Here is a 12,894-nt window from a genome sequence, read left to right on the forward strand (position 1 = left end):
TTTGATTTTTGTTTTGAGCAACTGAGTAGATGGTGGTGCTGTTTACTGAGATGAAGAGTGGAAGAGAGAAATTTGAGGTGGGAAAAACGAATTCTATTTTAGATGTATTAAATTTTAGATGCATGTTAGTTATGAAGTTGGTGTGTTGAGGCAGTTGGATGTAGAGCGCTGGAACTCAAGGAAAAGAGAGGCTAGAGCTAGAGATAAAAATCTGGGAGTGGCTGGGTGCGGTGCTCACGCCTGAAATCTCAGCACTTTGGGAGGCCGAGGCGGGTCGCTTGAGCCCAGAAATTCTAGACCAGCCTTGGCTACAAGGCAGGAATGATCCCGTCTCTTAAAAAAAAAAAAAAAAAAAAAATCGGGAGTTATCAGTACGTAGATGATATTCACAGGTATGGTGCTGTGTGAGATCACTAAGGGGAAAGAGTATAGAGAAGTGAAAAGGGCTCAGACACTCAAATACCTGTGGGTCTGGTAGAGGAAGAAGGTTGAGGAAAGGACACAGGAAACAGCAAGTGAGGTAGGAGAAAAAGCTGGTATCATGGCAGCCAAAAGAGGTGTTTCTGGAGGATGTTGAATTGGTCCTTTTATCAGGTCTTCTGAGATGTTCATTGAAGGTTGTCAATTGGATTTGGCAACACGGAGGTTATTGGTTTTGGTCATTGGTCTTCCTGTCCATAGTTCTGGAAGTGGGAGGTGGGAACCAGATTAGAATAGTTTAATGGGAGGTGAGGAAATGAAACTAATGAGTGCAAATTAGAAAAAAAGTGCCCCATTTCCATCTGCCCCAAAACTAAACTTGATCGATGAAAAATGGAAAAATGGTGTCTTGTGTTTTTTTTCATTTATTGATTACTAGTCTGTTTGAACATTTTTTTCACATTTATTGGCTATTTGTGAATTTCTTTTCCTGCTCTCTGGCATCTTTTGTTATTTCCTAATTGATTGTCAAAAATTCTTTAGATATTAAAAATAGGTAGCTTGACATACAGCATGCAGAGTTCTCCCCACATGTTTCTCAGTTTCAGATGCTTCATGTTGATTCAGCGGATGCATGATAGTTTGCTGTGGGTTATTTTTTATTATAAAATCCATAGGAAGAGGAGAACTAACATTTAGGTTGTAGATCTCTGAGTGCAGCCCACATATGATGTACATTACCATGTATTTTCTTAGGATAGATTCTCAGAAATAGTTGGTCCTGTCCTCATCAACCATGGATTTTTATTTGAATGTTCATTGTCACGTTCTTGGATTGTTCCCCATCTCCCTGCCTTTGGTCCTGCTCTGCTTTCAGTCTGTTTTCTATCGTGATACCCAGTAGACGGTGGGAGTTGCAGTTTTCTCACAGAAAACAAGACTTACGAAGCAGATTTTTTCTTTTTCTTTTCTTTTTTTTTTTTTTTTTTGAGACAGAATCACAGTCTGTTGCCCAGGCCTGTGATCCCAGCTACTCGGGAGGCTGAGGCAGGGAAATTGCTTGAACCTGGGAGGTGGAGGTTGCAGTGAGCGGAGATCGTGCCACTGCACTCCAGCCTGGGCGACAGAGGGAGACATCGTCTCAGAAAAAAAAAAGGCAGATAGAAAAAGCCACATGCTGTATGATTCTATTTATACGAAATGTCCAGAAACAGGCAAGTTTATCCACACAAAAAGTAGTTGCCAGGGGGATGAAGGGAGAGGAGAATTGAGAGTGACAATTAGGAGGTAAGCGGTTGCTTTTTGGAGTGATGAAAACATTATGGAATTAGATAGTGGTGATTGTTGTGCAACTTTGTGAATATACTGAAATCCACTGAATTGCACACTTTTAACTGGTGTGTGTGTGTGTATATATATGTGTGTGTGTGTGTGTGTGTGTGTGTGTATATATATATATATTTTTTTTTTTGAGACGGAGTCTCACTCTGTTGCCCAGGCTGGAGTGCAGTGGGGCGATCTCAGCTCACTGCAAGCTCCACCTCCCGGGTACACGCCTTTTCCTGCCTCAGCCTCCTGAGTAGCTGGGACTACAGGCACCTACCACCATGCCTGGCTAATTTTTTTTTTTTTTTTTTTTGTATTTTTATTAGAGATGGGGTTTCACCATGTTAGCCAGGATGATCTCAATCTCCTGACCTCATGATCCGCCTGCCTTGGCCTCCCAAAGTGCTGAGATTACAGACTTGAGCCACCACGCCCGGCCGGTCAATATATATATATTTTTTGAGACAGGGTCTGTCTCTGTCGCCCAGGCTGGAGTGCAGTGATTGCACTGCACTGATAGGTCATTGCAGCCTTGAACTCCTGGGCTCAAGTGATCCTCCCACCTCAGCCTACCAAGTAGCTGGGACTGCAGGTACACACCACTATGCCCAGCTAATTTTTTTCTTTTTATTTTTCAGCAGAGGCAAGGTCTCCCTATGTTGTCCAGGCTGGTCTTAAACTCCTGGGTTCAAGCAATCCTCCTGCTTTGGCCTCCCAAAGTGCTGGGATTACAGGCACATGAGCCACCACGCCTGGCCTAAAACAGTACCTTTTAAGTTAAGTGAATTATATTTCAATTAAAAAAGTATATCCACACTCTCAAATAAATTAAAACTTAAAAACAAAATACATAACAATTGCCAATAAAAGCACTGCAGGTAAAGTTCAAGCCCCTCCCCACTGCATTCTCCTCACCCTCATTACAGCCACTTAACAGGTTCCCCCACAGCTCACTCCTCAGACAAGCAGGATAAACAGCCCTTACCTAGAACTAGTTCTACCTCTCCATGTCTGCAGTCATCAAAGTTCACATGCCTGAACATCTCACAGTTACTTTCCAGTGGGCTCATATTTCACCTCTACCTTCTCCACTTACTGAAATGCTCTTCATCCTTCAAGAATCAAATTCCGACTCATCCATGAAGTGAACTCCAGCCTTTGAAAGCTTTTTTTTCCCCCCTAACTACCACAGAACAGATGATATGGAAACAATCTGCATTAGGCCAGGTGCGGCGGCTCATACCTGTAGTCCCAGCACTTTGGGAGGCCAAGGCAGGCGGATCATCTGAGGTCAAGCGTTTGAGACCAGCCTGGCCAACATGGCGAAACCCTGTCTCTACTAAAAATACAAAAATGAGCCGAGTGTGGTGGTGTGTGCCTGTAATCTCAGCTACTTGGGAGACTAAGGCTGGAGAATCACTTGAGCACGGGAGGCAGAGGTTGCATGAGCCAAGATTGTGCCATTGCACTCCAGCCTGGTCGACAGAGTGAGACAGCATCTCAAAAAATTAAAAAAAAAAAAAAAAAAAATTTACCTTAAAAATCTCAGAACCCTTAAACATCCCAACATGCCTCATTCTTCCAGAAAAAGTATGTTGAACTGGTGGGGTAAAGGAATGGTAAAAGTGGCTGGGTGCCGTGGCTCACGCCTATAATCTCAGCACTTTGGGAGGCCGAGGCGGGTGGATCACCTGAGGTCAGGAGTTCGAGACCAGACTGACAAATATGGTGAATCCCCGTCTCTACTAAAAATACAAAAAAATTAGGCAGACGTGGTGGTCTGCGCCTGTAGTCCCAGAGGCTGAGACAGGAGAATTTCTTGAACCTGGGAGGCGGAGGTTGCAGTGAGCCGAGATTGCGCCACTGCACTCCAGCCTGGGTGACAGCAAGACTCTGTCTCAAAAAAAAAAAAAAAAAAGGAATGGTAAAAGTTACCTAAAGTCAGCTCTCCAGGTGCATTAATGGATAGAAGCAGTGGCATGGATAATTTAGAAGAGCTGTTTTATCCTACACTCTTCTGTGTGCTAGTTTGCAAGGTTATAGACAGAGTACTGGCCAGAATGGATTCTGGGGGCTGACCATATTAGCAAACTGTGTAGTCTTAAAGCTGTTTTATTTATAGGAAAGTTGGTGTTTTTGACCTGGAAATACATAAGACTGAAATAATAAGACAGTGTTTTTGAGCTCAGCTGTCCTTTGCTCAGCTCTTTACATGTCATATTAGAAATGTCCCACAGCACGTCGGTCCATTCAGGTCCAGTATAAAATTGTGATTATTTTTACTTAAAAGACCTGTTTTTGTTTTGGATGCCAGATGAGTTAAAGAAAAAGTGGTATATTAGCCAACAAATGGGAACATATTCAAAAGGTTTTGTGTGTCAGACCTGACTTAGAATAATTAGTATAGCATTTTTTTTGTCAGTACTAACTGGTGAGAATCAGAACGGAATCTTCTCTCTCCTAGAGTTCCCTTGGTCTGAGGCTTTCCTTTAATAGAGGTTGGTGCAAAAGTAGTTGCGGTTTTTACTTTTGCGCCAACCTAATAGATAACTTCTCATTGTTTCTGTTATAAAATGAGCATAATTTTGGAAAGACGATCAGGTGTATTTTATTTTTCAGTTCTTTGTATCAGTGGGACGTGACAGTGTTATGAGTAATGTTTAAATAGGTGGAGAAATTTTAATTGACATTGAAATATACATTTTGATTTTTTTGGTAGGGCTTCTGCATGCCTAATGATTTTCTCAGTATAATATTAAAATGGATCTATATTCTTAGAGTGTACATTGAACAGTCTTTGGGAAGCGTGGATGGTGTTGGGGTGAAGCTGCTCCCATATTTAGTTTTCCAAATAGAATTCAGGAAATGGATCATGCGTATTTGGATTACTGAAAGTCAGTTTCATTAAAATGTTCCTAAAGGGGCCAGGTGTGGTGGCTCACACTTATAATCCCAGCACTTTGGGAGGCCAAGGCAGGCGGATCACCTGAGGTCAGGAGTTCAACACCAGCCTGGCCAACATGGCAAAACCCTCTCTCTACTAAAAATAAAAATAAAAAATAGCCAGGCGTGGTGGCAGGTGCCTGTAGTCCCAGCTACTCAGGAGGCTGAGGCAGGAGAATCACTTGAACCTGGGAGGCAGAGGTTGCAGTGAGCCGATATTGTGCCACTGCAATCCAGCTTGGGCAACGGAGTGAGACTCCATCTCAAAAAAAAAAAAAAAAGCTTCCTAAAGCTTCAACAGTAGACTTGTGTAGTACAAATCCCCTTCATTCTGATCTCCCCACTTTGGTTTTTAGGATTTAGCCTTTGTTCATTCTGCTGGTTTCTTTTTCTGTTGCTGGCAATAAAACTTTCCATTATACTTTTAATACCCTGCTGGATTGGATTTGTATGTGCATTTGCAGTGAAAGCTGGTCTGCCATTTTCCTCTGATGGTGACTTTTGACCACATGTCCATAGGTTTGGAGATACTGTGTTCTCATTGTTGTTAGTTTTTAAATGGTCTGTTATTTTAGTTTTAATTTCTTCTTTGAGTCATGAGTTATTAGAAGAGTGTCTTATTTTCCATATCATGGTGAGTTAGTATTAATTTTTATTAACATCAGAATGTGGCTGTAATATTTCTACATTTTGCGGTAATTGAGACTTTCTTCATATCTTATTATATGATTTACATTTTATGAACTTTTTTTTTGAGGCAAAGTCTCACTCTGTTGCCCAGGCTGGAGTGCGGTGGCATGATCTCGGCTCACTGCAACCTCCACCTCCTGGGTTCAAGCAGTTCTCCTGCCTCAGCCTCCCAAGTAGCTGGGATTACAGGTATCCACCACCATGCCCAGCTAATTTTTGTATTTTTAGTAGAGACGGGGTTTTACCACATTGGCCAGGCTGGTTTCAAACTCCTATCCTCAAGTGATCCACCTGCCTCGGACTCCCAAAATGCTGGGATTACAGGCATGAGCCACTGCGTCCAACCTTAATGAACTTTTATAGGTATTTTAAAAATATTTTTTTCTGTTGGGTTCAGAGTTGTGTGTATTTGTTAAATGTGGCTTGTTAATCACCAGATATATATCTGTATCATCTTTTTTGTTTGTTGTGTTTGTTTTGTTTGAGACAGGGTCTGGCTCTGTCACCTGGGCTGAAGATGCAATGGCGTGATCTCAGCTTACTGCAGGCTCCATCTCCTGGGCTCAAGCAATCCTCCTACCTCAGCTGTCTAAGTAGCTGGGAGTACAGGTGCTTGCCACTACTCCTAACTAATTTTTGTATTGTTTGTAGAGACGGGGTTTCACCGTGTTGCCCAGGCTGGTCTTGAACTCCTGAGCTCAAGCGAGTCACCTGCCTCAACTTCCCAAAGTGCTGGGATTACAAGCGTGAGCCACCACGCCTGGCCTATCATCTGTATTTTTATATGTTGTCTTAACCTTTTAAATTTTATATAGAGATGTGTGATTTCTTAAACTTTCCTTTTTCTGTTTGTATATGTGTTTTGATACTATATTGTTAGATGTATAGTTTAAGATGTATTTTTGTGATTGTGCCTTTAAATAATAACATCATCTTTATCATGTTATTTTTTTGCCTTGAATTGTATTATTAATATTGCCTTACCTACAGTCTTTTTGTTTGCGTGTGTCTGTGTATAATAACTTTGTACATTCTTTTAAACATTTAGCTAAAGAGGCTTTGAAGATGTAGCAATATCAACAAATAGATTAATGATGAAAACTAATGTAAGGTAGTAGTTATGTTCCCTGTGGGCATTTATATTTTGGCAGATATTTTAGTTAATCCTTCATTTATGGCCGGGCGCGGTGGCTCACCCCTGTAATCCCAGCACTTTGGGAGGGTGGGGTGGGTGGATCACGAGGTCAGGAGATGGAGACCATCCTGACTAACATGGTAAAACTCCAGCTCTACTAAAAGTACAAAAAAATTAGCCGGGCATGGTGGTGGGCGCCTGTGGTCCCAGCTACTCAGAAGGCTGAGGCAGGAGAATGACGTGAACCCAGGAGGCGGAGCTTGCAGTGAGCCACTGCTGCACTCCAGCCTGGGTGACAGAGCAAGACTCCGTTTTAAAAAAAAAAAAAAAAAATCCTTCATTTATTTATCCAGATAGTAATGTTGAGCGCTTCCAGGAATTTTGGAGGAAGAAGGTAGGGAGAGCTGTGTTGGATGGGGCACGGTCAAGGAAGGCCCCTGATAAGGTGGAGATTTCAGCTGGAATCTGATTAAGCTAACCTGAGAAAAGAGTATTCCAGGTAGAAGGAACCATAATTCCAAAAGCTCAAAGGAAAATCGGGAGTATGTTTGGGGAATAGAAAACCAACCTGTCTGGATCTTAAAGATTAAGGATGGAGAGGGAGACAGGGCGCAGTTCACATCTCTTAGGTCATGTTAAGGAATGAAAATTTGTTCTAAATGTTATGAGAAGCTATTTGAAGGATTCAAGCAGGGGATGACATGATCAGAGAAATACTCTTATAGTCCTTTTCTAAAGTGAGGTATAGTTTACACACAGTGAAATGCAGATTTTACATGTACAGTTGGGTGTTTTTGGAATTGCATATACATACCCATCTAACTTACACTCTCATTAAGATTAGTGGAGCACTGTGGGAAGAAGCCAAGACAGGCAGATCACCTGAGATCAGGAGTTCGAGACCAGCGTGACCAACATGGAGAAACCCCATCTCTACTAAAAATACAAAATTAGCCCGGTGTGGTGGCGCATGCCTGTAATCCCAGCTACCTGGGAGGCTGAGGTAGGAGAGTCGCTTGAACCCAGCAGGCGGAGGTTGCCGTGAGCCGAGATTGTGCCATTGCACTCCAGCCTGGACAACAAGAGCGAAACTCTGTCTCAAAAAAAAAAAAAGGTTAGGTGGAGCATCGGTAATCCAAAAATCTGAATCTTAAATGCTCCAAAATCTGAAACTTCTTAAGCACCAACATAATGCCACAGTGCAAAATTTCACACCTGACCTTGTGACTGGTCACAGTTAAAACATAGTCAAAACTTTGTGTTATGTTTTGAATTATTTAAAATGTTACCTTCAGGCTCTGTGTGTAAGATATTTATGAAGCATAAATGAATTTCATGTTTAGATTTGTGTTCCTTCCCAAAGATATCTTATTATGTATATGCAAATATTCCAAAATCCAGAACAGTATGAAATCTGAAACAATTCTGGTCCCAGTCATTTTGGGTAAGGAATACTCAACCTGAATAAAATATTTCTTTTTTTTTTTTTGAGACGGAGTCTTGCTCTGTCGCCCAGGCTGGAGTGCAGTGGCACAATCTTGGCTCACTGCTAGCCCCGCCTCCCGGGTTCACACTATTCTCCTTCCTCAGCCTCCCGAGTAGCTGGGACTACAGGTGCCCGTCACCACGCCCGGCTGATTTTTTTGTATTTTTAGTAGAGACAGGGTTTCACCATGGTGTTGGCCACATCTTATATGATGTGTTTGCAAAACAGAATGGTAGAGTCCTAGGACTGGCTTCTAGGATTCTACATCTTCCCTGACTTGAGAGCTAAGACCTCGAATTTCCAGTGACTGTACATTACATCATCTTTATGGTTTTTATTATACAATTTTCTTTTCAAAATTATTTTTCTCTCGGGGTTTATTTTAAACTATAAAACATTAAATGTTTTGTTTGGGGCCAGAGGTGGTGGCTTACAAATCTCAGCACTTTGGAAGGCCAAGGCCAGAGGATCTCTTGAGGCCAGGAGTTCAAGACCACTCTGGGCAACATAGTGAGACCCCCGTCTCTTCAAAAAATAAAAAGATTAGCAGGTATGGGCACACACCTGTAGTCCCAGCTACTCGGGAGGCTGAGGCAGGAGGATCATTTGAGCCCAGGATTCCAGGGTTGCAGTGAGCTATGTTTGTGCCACTGTACTCCAGTCTGGATGGCAGAGTAAGACTCTCTGTAAAAAAATTTTTTTGGACAGGCGCGGTGGCTCACACCTGTAATCCCAGCACTTTGGGAGGCTGAGACGGGCGGATTACAAGGTCAGAGATTCGAAACCAGCCGGGCCAACATAGTGAAACCCCATCTCTTATAAAAATAAACAAATTAGCTGAGAGTGGTGCAGACACCAGTAGTCCCAGCTACTCAGACAGTTGAATAGCTTGAACCCAGGAGGCAGAGGTTGCAGTGAGCCAAGATCGTGCCATTGCAATCCAGCCTGGGCGACAAAAGGTGAGACTCTGTCTCAAAAAAAAAAAAAAAAAAGTTTGGTTTTCTTTTTGGTTTCTAACCTTTGACAAAAACTCAGACTTGGTTATGTTATTTGAATGGATATGATATATTTTAATTGATAGCAATTACTTCTATAAAGCTTTGTTTTCTTGTGTTACTTATGGAAAAAATCATTTATTTTCTATATTTAAATTGACAGCATTTACTTTTTTTTTTTTTTTGAGATAAAGTTTCTGTCACCCAGGCTGGTGCGCAGTGTCATGATCTCGGCTCACTGCAACCTCTGCCTCCTTGCAGATTCAGGAGGTTCTCGTGCCTCAGCCTCCCAAGTAGCTGGGACTGTAGGCATGCACTACCACGGCCGGCTAATTTTTGTGTTTTTAGTAGAGATGGGGTTTCACCATGTTGGCCAGGCAGGTTTCAAACTCCTAACCTCAAGTGATCCACCTGCCTTGGCCTCCCAAAGTGCTGAGATTACAGGCCTGAGCCTCCACATCTTGCCCACATTTACTTTTTATGAGGCTGTTTTAATGAGATAAAAAGTTTTGTGTTTTTTTGTTTTTTTTTTTTTTTTGAGACTGAGTCTCGCTCTGTCGCCCAGGCTGGAGTGCCGTGGCGCAATCTCGGCTCACCGCAAGCTCTACCTCCTGGTTCACGCCATTCTCCTGCCTCAGCCTCCTGAGTAGCTGGGACTACAGGCACCTGCCACCACGCCCGGCTAGTTTTTTGTATTTTTTTTTTTTTGTAGAGATGGGGTTTCCCCATGTTAGCCAGGATGGTCTTGATCTCCTGACCTCGTGATCTGCCAGCCTCGGCCTCCCAAAGTGCTGGGATTACAGACGTGAGCCACTGTGCCCGGCCCGAGATAAAAAGTTTAAATTGGAGAAATGGATGACGGTAGTCTTAGTCCCAGCATTACATTTATTTCCGTATTCAGTTTTTGTCTCAGAGTATAGAGAAAATTCTTTCTCACAGTCAAATTGTATATGGTAACAGATTTTTTTCCTAACAGTTCGTAGTACCGTCTCAGTATTTTCAATTTCAACTGATTCAGAACCTAAAGAGGATTAGCTGGACATTTTGTTTCAAAGTTGAATTGACCATATCTAACAACTGCCCATGTTTCCTTTTCATAAAATCTACAAGTCAGACAAGAAGAGTCCAGAAGGTAATATTATCATTGGTCATTTGTTACACATTCTGTTCACTTATTTATTATATCACCATGAGAGCATGCCTCAGCAGATGTGCCTAGTCTTAGCTAGCTAGCATTTACTTGCATGTGACATGTACACATTACACATTATTATTCTTGTGAGACAGAAGCAGAGCTGGTTTATTTTTAAATGCCCAGTACAGAGCTAAATCCTCTTAAATGTGTTTATAAGAAGCTCAAATATATGCCCAAATGTGACAAGAAAAGCTTTATTCTAAAGACTGCATAAAAAATGAATTATCTTGGCAGCACAAATGAACTCATTGTTGGTTTCTTCTTTTCTGCCCACCCCCTACCCAAATTCCTCTCTTTTCTCTTCCTAGTCTTCCAGTTTTACGCCAAAAGTCAAAGAGAGGGTTTTTTTTTTTTAAGTCCCTTAAGTGAGGATAAAATAAAAATAACTTTTCTTCAAGGATCCCCAGCCATTTTAGTGGGAGCCACCGTTATTCTTGAGATTACTTGGGAGGTAGGATAAGAATATACAGATTATGAAGTCTGTAGAATGGATAAGTGAAGATGATGCTGGAGGGGTACTCATCTTTGTAGATAATCTCCTATGACTCTTGGCAAACTGTGGAAAACAGGTACCTGCTGAGGAAGTAGTGTGGTACAAGGACAAGTTTAGGTTTCTGCTGGGCTATATCCACCTCTGATTCTAGGTTTATGTGTAAGTAGGTGTTTTTAGATTCCTATCTGCATTAAGGAAGAATAAATTAAGCTTATTTTTTGTTAAGGTTGTCTTTTTATGTAACAGCCCAAGATTTTCTGAGGCTAAAATTAATTGCAGACCAAATGGAGAAGGCTGAGGAAACAAGACCTTACTTTCACTTTTTAAAAGCTTTAAACAGCCAGGCACAGTGACTCACGCCTGTAATCCCAGCACTTTGGGAGGCCAAGGGGGGCAGATCACGAGGTCAGGAGATCGAGACCATCCTGGCTAACACGGTGAAACCCCGTCTCTACTAAAAATACAAAAAAAAAATTAGCCGGGCGTGGTGGAGGGCACCTGTAGTCCCAGCTACTCAGAGGCTGAGGCAGGAGAACGGCGTGAACCCGGGAGGTGGAGCTTGCGGTGAGCCGAGATCGCGCCACTGCACTCCAGCCTGGGAGACAGAGGGAGACTCCATCTCAAAAAAAAAAAAAAGCTTTAAACATAGAACATAATACATAATAGTTGGGTTCTGGGCCTGTCCAAAAATAGTCATTTATATTCTGAATTATAGCAGGTAACAGATGAATATGAACAAACATTAAATGGCTTGATTCATGATGTTTACAAATGCGGGGGGGGGGTTAGAATATTTTTAAGGTTAGTGATATAACAGCAGATAACAGCTGTAGGAAAAGTGTTCTCTCAGATATAGGACTTCCATATGTAATATTACATAATGAGCCACTCTCCTAGCTGAATCAAGTGAGTCTGTTTCTGAGATGGGTGAAAGAACTGGACTAAGAGCTGAGGAACTTTTAAATTGTGTGGTTTTTTTTCTTTTTTTTCTTTTTTTTTGAGATGGAGTCTTGCTTTGTCACCCAGGCTGGAGTGCAATGGCACGATCTTAGCTCACTGCAGCCTCCACTTCCCGGGTTCAAGCGATTCTCCTGCCTCAGCCTCCTGAGTAGCTGGGATTACAGGTTCACGTGACCACGCCTGGCTAATTTTTGTATTTTTAGTAGAGACGGAGTTTCACCATTTTGGCTAGGTTGGTCTCGAACTCCTGGCCTCATGATCCGCCTACCTTGCCCTCCCAAAGTGCTGGGATTATAGGCATGACCACTGCGCCCAGCCTAAATTGTTATTTTTGTTTTAAGTTTGAGTGAATACAAAATGAGTATTTTTGAGTTAGCATTTTACGTTCTTTTATTTTATTTATTTATTTATTTTTATTTTTTGAGACAGAGTCTCACCCTGTCTACCAGGCTGGAGTGCAGTGGTACAGTGTCGGCTCACTGCAGCCTGCCTCCTGGGTTCAAGCGATTCTCATGCCTCAGCCTTCCGAGTAGCTGGGATTACCAGCATGAGCCACCATGCCCAGCTAATTTTTTTGTATTTTTAGTAGAGACGAGGTTTCACCATGTTGGCCAGCCTGGTATCGAACTCCTGACCTCAGGTGATCCGCCTGCCTGAGCCTCCTAGAGTGCTGGGATTACAGGCGTGAGTTACCGCACCCAGCCTAATTTTGTTTTAAAACATGTTGTTACCTCGGTAATTCTGCCTCTGGCTAGGTAATCTTCCTTAGTGGTAGAGCAGAGGTTTGGAAATGAGAGGTTTGAAAATCTGGTCTCTTTCATAGATTAACACTGTAAGGGATAATCTAACCACCTTGGACCTGTTTCCTTATCTTAATCAGTAGATCCAGGCTGCGAAGAAAGGGAGCCACCAGCCACAAGTAGTTATTGAGCCTTAGGATTGTGGCTAATACTAATACAAATTTTTTTGTTGTTGTTTTTTTGAGAGAGAGTTTCGCTCTTGTTGCCCAGGCTGGAGTGCAGTGGTGTGATCTCGGCTCGCTGCAGCCTCTGCCTCCTGGGTTCAAGCGATTCTCCTGCCTTAGCCTCACAAGTAGCTGGGATTACAGGAGACCATCACCACGCCCAGCTAATTTTTGTATTTTTAGTGGAGACGGGGTTTCACCATGTTGGCCAGGCTGGTCTGGAACTCCTGACCTCAAATGATCCTCCTGCCTCAGCCTCCTCACATGCTGGTATTACAGTCGTGAGC

At 42.4% G+C, this 12,894-nt stretch overlaps 1 protein-coding gene across 13 annotated transcripts in view; it reads left to right on the forward strand.

Annotated features, from left to right (window-relative positions):
• YEATS2 (YEATS domain containing 2) overlaps window positions 1-12,894 on the forward strand; it is a 112,566-nt gene that overhangs the window by 1,463 nt on the left and 98,209 nt on the right. Inside the window, exon 1 of one of the 13 annotated variants that reach the window (XM_063621722.1) lies at window positions 10,109-10,127. The exons of the other annotated variants lie outside the window; for them this stretch is intronic. The gene's annotated coding sequence lies outside the window, so the exon portion shown is untranslated. Of the gene's footprint in view, window positions 1-10,108; window positions 10,128-12,894 lie in introns of those variants that run through there. 13 annotated transcript variants of the gene reach the window in all.

This window comes from Symphalangus syndactylus, chromosome 17, assembly GCF_028878055.3.
Source record: "Symphalangus syndactylus isolate Jambi chromosome 17, NHGRI_mSymSyn1-v2.1_pri, whole genome shotgun sequence".
NCBI lineage: Eukaryota > Metazoa > Chordata > Mammalia > Primates > Hylobatidae > Symphalangus > Symphalangus syndactylus.